Below are 13,096 nucleotides of genomic sequence, written 5' to 3'. Positions count from 1 at the left end.
ATGAAAGATCTTTTTCTTGATACTGCTCCTTTTTCTTGATACTGCTCAAGAGAGCAAGCCTCTCTTGATACTGCTTCCTAGATTTAAGGGTAAAGAAAGTAGAAATATTTCTCCCTTCACCCAAATTTGGAAGTATAACTTTCTGAACATGCCATTTAGAGGTTATGTCATTAGCTTTCCTGCCTTCTTATATTGTAATAGTTGCAATTCAAAAATACAGTTTCAATTTTAAAACCAAGACTTTTTATTTGAAAACCATCAGACTCAAAGAATTATGAGTCTCAGTTAATTAATATGATTATGCCACATTATTTACATTTGTTAACTGTCATTTACCTGCTCTATGTTAATCTTTTTAGAAAAAATTTGCATTTCAGAAACAAAAAGCACAGATAGATATATAATATCAAAATATTCCCAAAGGATTTTGATGTTCCATCTATGCTTGTTAAAATGTATGATTAAACTTTTTATCATTCTTATTTTCCTTGGCATCCATAATCATGGAAAATTACAAGCTTGCAGTAAACATCCTAACTTAACTTTTAAACGATAGCATTTATTGTATTTGGTTTTGATCTGCCAGGCTTATAGATGGTATAAAATTTTCAGGGGATAATTTTTCACATCAAAATTCCTTCTCTCCCACATTATACATTTTAAAGTATGCACAAGGCAGAAAATATAGGGTTTGGGTTTTTTTCCTTCGTTTTATTCCACCTGATCTCCTTATAGTCCCAGAGAAGGAAGACTCAATGTACATTTCTCTCAGAAATATGACAGGTCTGTGTTTTTGTTGGTCTGGCATATGTTTGTCTATCTTGAACAGTCTGACAGGTAATTATTTATAAAATCTGGTTTTGCCCAGTAAGTTCATATAATAACCTTTCATTTTTCATCATAAGCCAGTAAGCTGAATTTAGAATAAAGCAAGGTCATTTATGTCTGTCCTGAACCAGCCTACATGTCCCCATAATTGTTCAATATTTTTAATTCCCTTTTCTATTTTTTATACTTAGGTTCTTTCTCTGACTCTTTGCACAATACTAAATTTGAAGTGAAATAAAATTTCCTTCAGCAGTGACTATAGAAATAAAAGAAAATGTACAGAAGGAATGTTTAAGAAAACTTCAGTAAATTATTTTCTCAATAATCATAATGTTAGAGCAGAAGATAGTCTTAGAGATCAATAAGAACAGCTGCTTATCTTACAAATGAAAAAACCATGGCCTAGAGAGGGAAAGTGAGTTTCCTAAGATCACTCAATAATGTAGTGACAGACCAGAGATGAGAATCGATGGTCCCTAATTTTCAGTCGGTATTATACAGTATTTTCTACCATACTGGGTTAGCATAAGAATATTACTAAGACATGTTGGGGTTTTATGGCATATTTATCCTAGACAACAATGTAAATTTATTTAAAAACTGTACTAATTATGGATACATCCTAAAGCATACGTGTTTGTTATATAGTAAAATCTTCAGCGTGACTGTGGTATTAACAGTCTGTTATCTTACACATCAGGCTTAACTCTAAGTCAAATGGAAATATACAAAGCTAGTTTCTATTTTTTGTCCCTTGTATTTTAGAGACTGAATTTGAAAATAAATAAGCCAATAAATAAATAGCCTCTCTTGATACTGCTTCCTAGATTTAAGGGTAAAGAAAGTAGAAATATTTCTCCCTTCACCTAAATTTGGAAGTATAACTTTCTGAACATGCCATTTAGAGGTTATGTCATTAGCTTTCCTGCCTTCTTAGATTGTAATAGTTGTGATTCAAAAATACTGTTTCAATTTTAAAACCAAGACTTTTTATTTGAAAACCATCAGAAGCACAAATATTTTTTAAATGGTGTATATAATTCCTGTATCTGGGGAGAACCCTTCATTTATTTCTGTTCTTTGTTTTTATAAAATAATAAACAAGCCATGTCTAATGCTTTTACCATGTAGAAGACAAATAAACATAACTGGTGATTCTTGGTCTGAAAGAAAACATGTTTACTTGTTTAGAATTATAAAGTTTAATTTTATGAATTTTTTTACATAGTTCTCAAATCAGGCAATGCTTTCCAGTTCATATAACCTCTTGTGTAAAACTGAATCACTAAAGAGAACATATTCTCTCATCTGCCCCCCTGGAATTTGGACAGAACCTTTCCAGGCTACATTTAAAATTCTACCATCAACCATGTATACATCTCATAAAATATTTTACAGTTTCCTGTATGCTCTGGCCGAACATTTCATAGTACATAAACACTCTGCAAATAATCTAAGGGCATTAAGTTGAATATGTCATAGCAGTGGCCACTACATAAAGCTAATTCTCCAGCAACACAGTTTCTTATTTTTACCTTCTTATTTGAAACTCAAGATGAAACTTTACATGCTATTGTTGTACAGTGGCAGGGGTGAGAAGAGAGCAGGGAACTCTAGCAGTTTTTGTGGAATTGTGTTCATTAAAGCAAAGGCTTTCTGCAGAGGGCATCTAGCCAAGCTTAAACAACAAAACTTTGCCTGCAGGAATTGGATGTAAATGTGGTTAAATAAGGGCCAGATGTCGTTAAAAACTCAAATATTAGAAAGTCATATCTCTTAAAGTAAGTCTCAAATGTTGTAAGTCGGATACTGATACCATGATACCTAAAGAAAGAGACGAGACTTGCATTTGTCTTCCAGAGCAAGATAGTAAGTATTCAAGCTGTCATAAGTCATGGAAGTTTTGGCAATTGAAGTATATTTTAAAGCAATCAATTCCTGCAGTCACAAGAACACCGCATACATATTTCATTGTTGGGAGCCACTGTAATTATCTGTACAGCATTGTGTTCATGATCCCTTTTCTGCTCATCACTACTGAATATTCACTATTCTCATTTTTTTCAAAGGAGGATAAAGATAGGGAAAAAAAAGGAGGCAAGGCTCAAGATGATCAAAATATAGTTTTACTTACTTATACCAGCTAACACTCTACTTGCTACCAAAAATGATGATGTATTGTGTCAGCATTTTAATAAGCTATGACATAATAATTATGGCACACCATGTGCTACCCTGTGTACTAAGCAGTTTGTGCGATTTATCTCATTTAATACTCACAGCCCCACTACCAGATATGCCCTGTTGCCCACAGGCAGGAGAGAGGAAACTGAGGAACAGCAGATTAAATGTCTTATGCAGAATTACCCAAGGTAGAGCTGGCTTTTGTATCCAGCACTTTGATCCCAAAGCTCATGCTGTTAACCACTGTTACACAACGTGGACTGTACTGGAGTAGAGATTTCTGAGAGCATATTAAAGAGAATTGCTGCCTGACCTTGAACCTAGAAGCACTTCTCAGAACCAGAAAATTTGATTGCAAGAAAATTTTAACTTAACATTCCTCCTCTAATGCCAAGTATTATGTATATAATAGAATATTATATCATGTACAATAGAATATAATTATATAGGCTCATGCCAAGTTTTTAATAATGTCTGTCTTAAGCCTCAAGATAAATGTATATAATCAATGAATATACTAAAAAGTCCCTATACAAATTATGGGAAAAAATTCCTCAAAGATCCGTGTATAAAAAGCTTCTCTCCTTTCTGAAGACCAGATTTCCCCAGAAGGCTCTATTTACAGGCTACCGTTTCACGCTTTCATACAAGGTATGTATCCATGTTATAAAATAATTCCCATCTTGTTTACATGTGTTTGCAGCGGCAGATACAGAAGTACATATGGCAATGCCCTGAAACTTTAAATAAATGACCCTTTTAAAGGCTTGCTCATTAATTCATTAATTATATAGTAGTCATAGTTTTTCCCAGCCTGACATGTTTGTGTGTGAGGCAGGTCTGGGGGGAAGTGGTGTATGGAAATAAATAGCAAAGTGGAAAAAAAGCTACCATGCACAATTTGAATTACAAAGGATAGTTTTCCATTCCACTCAGTAGTTAGCAGCAGCTTTGTTTTACAGAGAGAGAGAGAGTCAGGTCTCTCTTTGTTGCCCAGGCTGATCTCAAACTCTTGGACTCAAGTGATCCTCCCACCTTGGCCTCCCAAAATGCTGGGATTATAGGCATGAGCCACCACACCCAGCCAAGAGCTTCTTTAATTCAACCCTAAGTTTGTTCTGCCTCAGGACAAGCCAGCTTCTGATTTATGTCCTTTAAGTTTCCAAATAACTGCACCAGCCTGTGGTACAACTTTCTTTTCTGATTTTTTTTTTTTTAAGATGGGGTCTCCCTATATCACTGAGGCTGGCCTCCAACTCCTAGGTGCAAGCAGTCCTCCCACCTCAGCCTCCTGATTAGCTGGGACTACAGGCACAAGCCACCTCACCCAGCTATTTCTGAATGGTTTTAAGTGTGTCTTCCAGCTACTTCACTTGGGAAGAGTTAGTTCACCTGCCAATGCATTGGCCACTTGTCACCCCTCCCTGACCTAAACATACCAGTCAGTCAAGCAAGCAGACACTAAGCAGCACCAACTACTGCAGCTCATGAGTTGGCTTGCCACACTTCCATAGGTTTGGCCTGTAAGGAAACGGTGAGCCCAAATGGCTTTAGACAGTCTGTTACACAGCTACATAAGCAAGATTGGCACAGTGTCAACTTCCCACGTTCCTAATCCCACAGGAAGATACCAAGCCAGAGGGGCCAATTGACAGAAGACATGAGTGAGTGGGGAGTTACCATGTCATGGAGGAGCCAACTCTAAACCACAGCCAAGCAGTTTTTTGGTTTTGTTTTTTGTGTTTTTGAGACAGCGTTTCACTCCTGTTGCCCAGGCTGGAGTGCAATGGCTTGATCTCAGCTCACTGCAACCTCCACCTCCCAGGTTCAAGCGATTCTCCTGCCTCAGCCTCCCGAGTAGCTGGGATTACAGGCGCCTGCCACCACGCCCAGCTAATTTTTTGTATTTTTAGTAGAGACAGGGTTTCACTATGTTGGCCAGGTTGGTCTCGAACTGCTGACCTCGGGCGATCCACCCACCTCAGCCTCCCAAAGTGCTGGGATTACAGGCGTGAGCCACCGTGCCTGGCCAGCCAAGCAGTTTTATAGCTTGCATTCACATCCCAAAGGGGGCTGAGGTGGAAAGACCTTTGCCTTACCAGAACTAGGGAGTCAGATGCAAAACTACCTGTGGCAGCTCCTCTCAAGAGTGGCTGTCTTGCTGTGTTCCTGTGACAATCACAGAGGAAGGTCCCTATGGCCTAGGTAGGGCTGCGTGGCCTATGTGGAGATAAGGTCTCCTGGGAGCCCTTCCACGGCAATGTGTAGAAGGTCAGGTGTTTCTGTTAGCAGTATGCAAAATCAATCTGCCTCTTCTTTCCTAGGTTTTCTTGGTGGTCTCCTTCCCTAGCTCTTTCCCATAAAGTTTCCTGCCTGTCTCAGCACATAGCACCCTTTGCTTCCTCTGAACTCTAAGCCCTTGTTGTTCTCTCTGCTTCCTATTTAGTATCCCTGATCATCTGTCCATGTGCCTTTAGACTGCACCAGATTAAGAATTTCTTGAGGGCAAGTCTTGAATTAACACCTCTTTGTCATTCTCATATACACAGATACTCATAAACATTTGTGGTTTGATTGGTAGAAAAAAAAATTTTTTTTTTTTTTTTTTGAAACGGAGTCTCATTCTATTGCCCAGGCTGAAGTGGCTCACAGGAACCTCCGCCTCCCGGGTTCAAGCAACTCTCCTGCCTCAGCCTCCAGAGTAGCTGGGATTAACAGGCATGCACCACCACATCCAGCTGATTTTTGTATTTTTAGTAGAGACAGGGTTTCACCATGTTGGAAAGGCTGGTCTTGAACTCCTCACCTCTAGTAGTCCACCTGCCTCAGCTTCCCAAAGTGCTGGAATTACAAGTGTGAGCCACCGTGCCCAGCCAAAAAAATGCATTTAAACATAAGCTCAGAATCCTTTTTTAAAAATCTTCGTTTAATCTCATCAATTCTTATTTCACTTATTTGGCTATACAGCTTATGAACTTTAGATGATCACAGCTTTTTTCTTAAAGACAAATACAATGTCTCAGAAAAACCAATTTAAAGCATCGCATGCATCAGGTTTCTTGTGGCCTTTGTGAGTAGGTCACTGTGCCATCAGTCTTGTGTGAAGGGGTTAAGGACCTCATAAACAGATGACCTTAATCATATTTGCATTACTTTGCACTACTAAGACCTAAGAACCTTTGAGTTCCATCTGAATCTATACAATCTTGAAAAAGAATTACAAACTAGTAGGACTATTTTTGTATATAGTCCATCTTTGAAAACCTACCAGTTCTCCCACTGGTTCACTGTAAAGACAATGAGCCTTTTAGGATCAAATTTCCCTAAAGGTAATGGAATAACATGTCCACTGAACTTAAAGCAAATATAAAGATCTATTTAGACTAAAAATAACATTTTGTGAACCGGAAGCTACTCCAAAGAGTAGCTTGAAATTAAAATGTCTGTGTTCTTTATAGCCATTCCTTCAGAAATCTTATTTGGCACCTATGAAAATCAAGCAATCAACATGTAGTCTGCAGGCCCCAAACAGTGAGCCTGAGGGGAACCGTGAAATTATAGAAAGGGGTTCATGAATCCACCTAGATTAAATTATCTGTAGATTCAATAAAGCATATTTTGCCCATGTAGGTGCTACTCTATTTTATTAATAAATATACACATAAGTCCCATTGTAATTATAAAATGTAAAATCACCTTAAAGTGATACTGAAATCCTGCTAGCTTTTTGACCCTACCTTTTTTTTTAAAACAATAGATAGCAAAAGCCAAGTTATAGAATGCAGGGATCAGTGAGTTTATGTTAAAAAGTGATTCTCAAGCTCAATAAAAGGTAATCGTTGCTTTCTGTACTTTATCATAATTGCCATTGTCTCCTCGTTCTCCAATGGTGAGTAGATTGTGCCTTCTGAAGATTTCAGGCAGCTTTAATGTGGATTTGAGGGCTTTTTTCTTCCTTTGACATAAACTATCACTGGAACTTTTTTCATATGTCTTATTTTGGGAAAAATTTATGATATTTTTAACATTAGGAAGTTTTGCTTTTCCTGACATTTTATTGCTTTGCCTATTTGAAACATTTCAATCCCAGACAATAAATATTATGTGATTATTGTTTTCATATGGATAGGCTATTTCCTCCCGCTCTTTCTAACCCCCTTTCCCAGCTAATGATACTAAAAAAGTATATTCAGCATTCCCAAAGTCACATATAATGAAAATTGAAAGAGGGGCAGGTTTCAGAGAGGGGGGTAGTAGTAGTTAAAAATAAAGTGAGGTATGTGGTTTTCTTTCAGTTGGACCTCAAATTTTTCTTGCTCAGTTGAAATGAAGATTATTCTGTAAATCATTTTTATCAGCAGTCATAACCAATTATCACATTAATGGTATATTTGAATATCATTTCAATGGAAGCTAAATGGGTCTCAACAAAGTAGATGGATGTTAGCTGTGCATACCATGAGTACTCGGTGTTTAGAAGCATCCACCGTAAAAAGCTGTCCACATGGCTACCTTACCTTCTTCAAGCCATACATGAAATATCATGTTACTTTCTCAGACCGGGCCACAGTGGCTCACACCTGTAATCCCAGAACTTTAGAAGGCCAAAGTGGGAGGATTGCTTGAGGCGAAGAATTGGAGACCAGCCTGGGCAACAGAGCAAGACCCTGCCTCTACAAAAAATTTAAAAAGTAGCCAGGCACAGTGGCACATTCCTGTAGTCCCAGCTAATGGGAAGGCTGAGGCAGGAGAATCACTTGAGCCCAGGAGTTCAAGGCAGCAGTGAGCTAGGATAGTGCCATTGCACTCCAACCTGGGCAACACAGCCAGACCCTGTCTCAAAAAAACATAAATCACTTTCTCTATAAGACCTTCTCTGACCACCCTTTTAAATATTGAGACCCCAACCCCTGCTCTAGCACATCATATCCCTTTCCTTGCTTTCTTTTTCACTCTAACACTTACTGTCTTCTAAAATACCATTTCATAGATCTGTTTATTTTGTTACTGTGTTCTCTCTCTAGAATGTAGACTCTGCAATTAAGGATCATGGTCTATTTTGCCTACTGCTATATCCCAGCACTTAGAACAGTGCGTGACACATAATACGTGTTGAGTCAGTATTATATGAATGAATGACTGATCAGTACTTAATTCTGCAAATTCTTGCAACACTATACCCATGTTATTATACTTCTCTGGTTCTTCTCCAGCCTTTAGCTTTTCCTTTTCACTTCTGTCCTGGCTCGTCATCTTCATATCTCAACATTCAGCTTCCCCTTGACTTTCCAAAGACTTCTGAACTTCTTCAACTGTGTTTTTCAACATAATTCTTTTAAAAAACATTTTTGCATTTTGATACTTCCTAAATCACAGTGCATCTCCAACAAAATAAGAAATTTGACCACTACAAGCAGAAATTAGTTGTGATGTCATTAGGTTTCAGTAATATTATGTCAAATTTTATTTGATGTATCTTTTTTTCTTTTTGAGATGGGGTCTCACTCTGTTACCTAGGCTGGTGTACAGTGGCGTGATCTTGGCTCACCGCAACCCCTGCCTCCTGGGCTCAAATGTTCCTCCCACCTCAGCCTCCTGAGTAGCTGGGACCACAGGCACATGCCACCATGCCCAGCTAATATTTTTTTGGTAGAGGCAGGGTTTCACCATGTTGCCCAGGCTGGTCTTGAATTCCTGAGCTCAAGTGATCTGCCCACCTTGGCCTCCCAAAGTGTTGGGATTACAGGCGTGAGCCACTGCACCTGGCCTATTTTGATATATCTGTTTCACCACTTGCTCAAATTTTCTTTTTACCACAGCTCCAGGTTACCATTTCTATTAAAAAAATCATGTATTATTTATCACTTCATATGTTGGAGAAGTTCTTTAGATATGGCACATAGAAACAGAATATATTTCCTTTTATTTTTTCTTTTTTTTGATACAGGGTCTTGCTCTGTCACCCAGGCTGAAGTACATTGGCATGATCACAGCTCCTGGGCTCAAGCAATTCTCCCACCTCAGCCTCCTGAGTAGTTGGGACTACAAAGCACATGCCACCATGCCCAGCATTTTTTTTTTCTTTTTATAGAGACAGGGTCTCACTATGTTGCTCAGGCTTATCTCAAACTCCTGGATTCAAACTGTCCTCCTGCCTCAGCCTCCCAAAGTACTGCGATTATAGGCATGAATCACCACTCTTATCTATGTTTCTTTAAAAAAAAAATGCTTAGTCTGATCTAGTTTGCATATAGTTATAAACCCTTTTTATATGTACAGCACAATTTAGTGACTTCTGACAAATGAACAGCTGTGTAATCACCATCACAATAAAAATAAAAGAACCCAAAACAGTTTTTTCATGTTCCTTTGTAACATGATTCCCCCACCTCATCACTAACCCCTGGCAACACTCATTCTGTCCCTATCATTTTTTATATTTTCCAGAATGGCATATTAAATGCAATAATTCCATATCAAGTTGAATTTCAAGATTTTTGTGTGTCTTTTTTACTTAGCATTATGCTTTTGAGATTTATCCATCTTGTTTCGTGTGTTAGTTCATTATATGTTATTGCTGAGTAATATTCCATCATATGGATGCACTACAATTTGTTCATCCATTCGCTATTGAGTGGACATTTGCATTGTTTCCATTTCCTTGCTATTAAAAATAAAATTGCTCTGAACACAAATGGACAGATCTTTGTGTGGACTCACGTGTTCATTTGTATTGGGTAAATACCTAGAAGTGGGATTACTGACTCATGGTAAGTGAATATTTATTTTTGTAAAAAACTACCAAAATGTTTTCCAATGCAGATGTACCATATGGCACTCCCACCAGAAATATGAGATTTCTAGTTTCTCCATATCTTCACTAGCTTTTGGTATGATCCAGCATTTGGTGTATTGCTTATTTATTTTGCTTTAATTTTAGCCATTCCAGTAGGTGCATAGTGATATCTCATTGTGGCTTTACCTGCATTTCCCTGATGACCAATGATATTAAGCATTTTCCATGTGTTCATTTGCCATCTGTATTTTTTCTTTGTTGAAGTGTTTATTCACATCTTTTGCCCCTTAAAAACATGGTTGTTTGTCTCATTACAATATAAGTGTTATGTCTTTTAGATACGGATCTATTATCAGAAATGTGCTTTTCAAAACTTTCAAGTCTGGAGCTTGTTCTTTCCTAAAGTGCCCTTGGAAAAGCTGATATTTTTAATTTTGAATAAGTCAAAGTTATCAATTTTTATTCTTTTATGGCTTATACTGTATGTCTTATGTAAGAAACCTTCATCTAACCGAAGCTCACAAAGGCTTTCTTTCTCCTATGTTTTCTTTTAGATATTTAAGTTTTGAATTTTTACTTTTAGGTTTTCTATTTATTTTGACTTTGTATATGGTATTAATACAAGATAAGAGTTGAGGTTCTATTTTTTTGTTTTTTTGCATATGGATGTCAGATAGTTTCAATACCACTCGTTGAGAAAACTATCCTTTCTGTGTTGAATTACCTTGACACCCTTGTCTAAAATTAATTGACCATATAAATATTGCTCTGCTTTGCATCCTGTTTTGTTCCATTGGTCTATTTGTTTATCCTGATACTAATGCCTGGTTGTCTTGATTACTATGACTTTTATACTAAGTCATGAAATCAGGTCTTAAGAGTTTCTCAGCTCTTCTTTTTCAAAATTGCTTTGCATATTTTAGATTCTTTGCTTTTTCATATTTCTACAAAACACTTCCTGAAATTTTCACTGGGATTGCTTACAATGTATAGCTTAATTTGGAAAGAACTGACACCTTTGCAACATTAAGCCTTCTAATTAATGAACATGATATAGCTCTCCATTTATAAAGGTCTTTTTAAATTTTTCTCATCAATGTTTTATAGCTTTCAGAATATAAACCTAGTACATATTTTGTTAGGTTCGTGCATGGATATTTCATGGCTGATGTTATAAGAAATAAATTTTTTTCATTTTCCAATTATTCATTATTCATTTTATTTCACAGAGAAATAAAATTGATTTTTGTGTATTAACTTTTTATGCTAAAACCTTGCTGAACTTACTAGCTCTAACAGATTGCTGAGGTGGTGGGGGCAGTTATAGTTTCTTGGGGATTTTCTACATAGATGATCATTTTGTTTGCAAATACAATTTTTTTTCTTTCTAATCTGTATGGTTTTTATTTCTTCTTCATGTCTTATTGCAGTGACTAGGATCTCCAGTACACTATTGAATAGGAGTGGTAAAAATGGACATCCTGTCTTTTTCCCTATTTTATGGGGAAAGCATTCAGCCTTTACCCCATTAAATTAGCTAAGATTTTCTTAGATGCTTTTTATCACATTAAGGAAGTTTCCTTTTATTCCTTTTTTGCTGAGTGTTTTTATGGATGTTGAATTTTATCAAATGGATTTCTTCATCCTTGAAGACAATGAGTTTTTTTTTTTCCCAGTGATAGATTATGTTGATTGATTTTTACTTGTTGAACTAATCTTTCATTACTGGGATAAATGCAATTCGGTCATGATGTATTAACCTCCATGTGTGTGGGCATGTGTGTGTGTGTGTGTGAATATGTATGTCTATATTTATATATATTTGTGTGTTTGTATTTTTAAAGAGACAGGGTCTCACTCTGTAGTCCAAGCTGGAGTGCAGTGGCATGATCATAGCTCACTGCAACCTGGAACTCCTGGGCTCAAGCCATCTTCTCGCCTCAGCCTCCCAAACAGCTAGAAGTATAAGCACACATCACCATGCCTGGCATTTTTGTTTTTAATGTTTTATTTTGTAGTGACAGGGTCTTGCTTGTTGCCCAGGCTGGTCTCGATGTCCTGGCCTCAAGTGATCCTCCCACCTTGGCCTCCCAAAGTACTGGGATTATAGGCCTGAGCTACTGTGCCTGGTGACATTTTGATGGATCTGATTTGCTAACATTTTGCTAGGTATTTTTGTATCTGTACTCATGAAAAGTATTGATCTGGAGTTTTTGTAATGTCTCATTTCTGGTTTTTATATCAGCTAATGCTAGGCTCATAAAATGAGTTTGGGCCTGCTGCTTCCTTTTCTATGTTCTGGAAGAGTTTCTGTAGAATTAGTGTTTTTTGTTGTTGTTGTTAAAATTCCGTAGAATTCACCAGGGAGGCTATCAGGGTCTGAAGTGTTTTTTTGTAGGAAAGCTTTTAGCTATGAATAATATTAGATATAAGGCTATTTCTTAGATAGATATAAGGTTATCTATTAGATATAAGGTTATCTATTTCTTCTTGAGAGAGTTTTGATGGTTTGTCTCTTATTTGTCCCTTATCTAAGTTAACAAAAGTTTTGGCATAAAGTTGTTCATTAAATTATCTTATAATCCTTTAAATGTCTGTAGGATCTGTAGTGACACTCCTCTTTTTAATTCCTAAGATTGGCAATTTGTTTATTCTTCCTTTTCAGTTTCCCTCTAAACACTACTTTAGCTATATCCCACAACCTTTAATGTGTTTTGTTTTCATTTTCATCCAATTCAGAACATTTTCTAATTTCCTTTCTGATTTTCTCTTTGACTCATGGCTTATTTAGAAATGTGTTGATTCGTTTCCAAATGTTTGAGAATGTCCTAGATATCTTCCTGTTACTAAATTTTAGTTTAATTTTATAATACATACTTTGTATGATTTCAGTTCCTTTAGGTTTTCTAAGGTTTGCTTATGGCCCAGAACAGGTGCATATGCACTTGAAAACTTGTGTATTGTGCTCTTTGATGTAGTACTCTATAAATATTAGGTCAAGTTGGTTGATATGTTGGTGCAAAAGTAATCACGGTTTTTGCCTTTGAAATAGTAATGGCAAAAACCATGATTACTTTTGCATCAACCTAACAGTGTTATTCAGTCCTTCTGTATACTTACTGATTTTCTACTTTTTACAATCAATTACTGAGAAAGGAGGGTTAATGTCTTCAATTAATATTGTGGACTTATCTGTTTCTCCTTTGAGTTTTATTAGGTTTTGCTTAGTATATTTTGAAGTTCTGTTCTCAGTTACATACACACATTTAGGAATGGCATATCTTCTTG

At 36.7% G+C, this 13,096-nt stretch overlaps 1 protein-coding gene and 1 long non-coding RNA gene across 3 annotated transcripts in view; one reads left to right on the top strand and one right to left on the bottom strand.

Annotated features, from left to right (window-relative positions):
* The window catches only part of LOC109027389 (uncharacterized), a 105,031-nt gene that overhangs the window by 3,818 nt on the left and 88,117 nt on the right, over positions 1–13,096 (bottom strand). The window lies entirely within an intron of this gene.
* The window catches only part of SUPT3H (SPT3 homolog, SAGA and STAGA complex component), a 557,715-nt gene that overhangs the window by 538,127 nt on the left and 6,492 nt on the right, over positions 1–13,096 (top strand). The gene's annotated exons all lie outside the window — the stretch shown is intronic.

The sequence above is a fragment of the Gorilla gorilla genome, chromosome 5, assembly GCF_029281585.2.
Source record: "Gorilla gorilla gorilla isolate KB3781 chromosome 5, NHGRI_mGorGor1-v2.1_pri, whole genome shotgun sequence".
In the NCBI taxonomy this organism is placed as follows: domain Eukaryota; kingdom Metazoa; phylum Chordata; class Mammalia; order Primates; family Hominidae; genus Gorilla; species Gorilla gorilla.
Note: the sequence above shows the minus strand (reverse complement) of the source record. Positions and strands in the feature narration are given on the sequence as shown.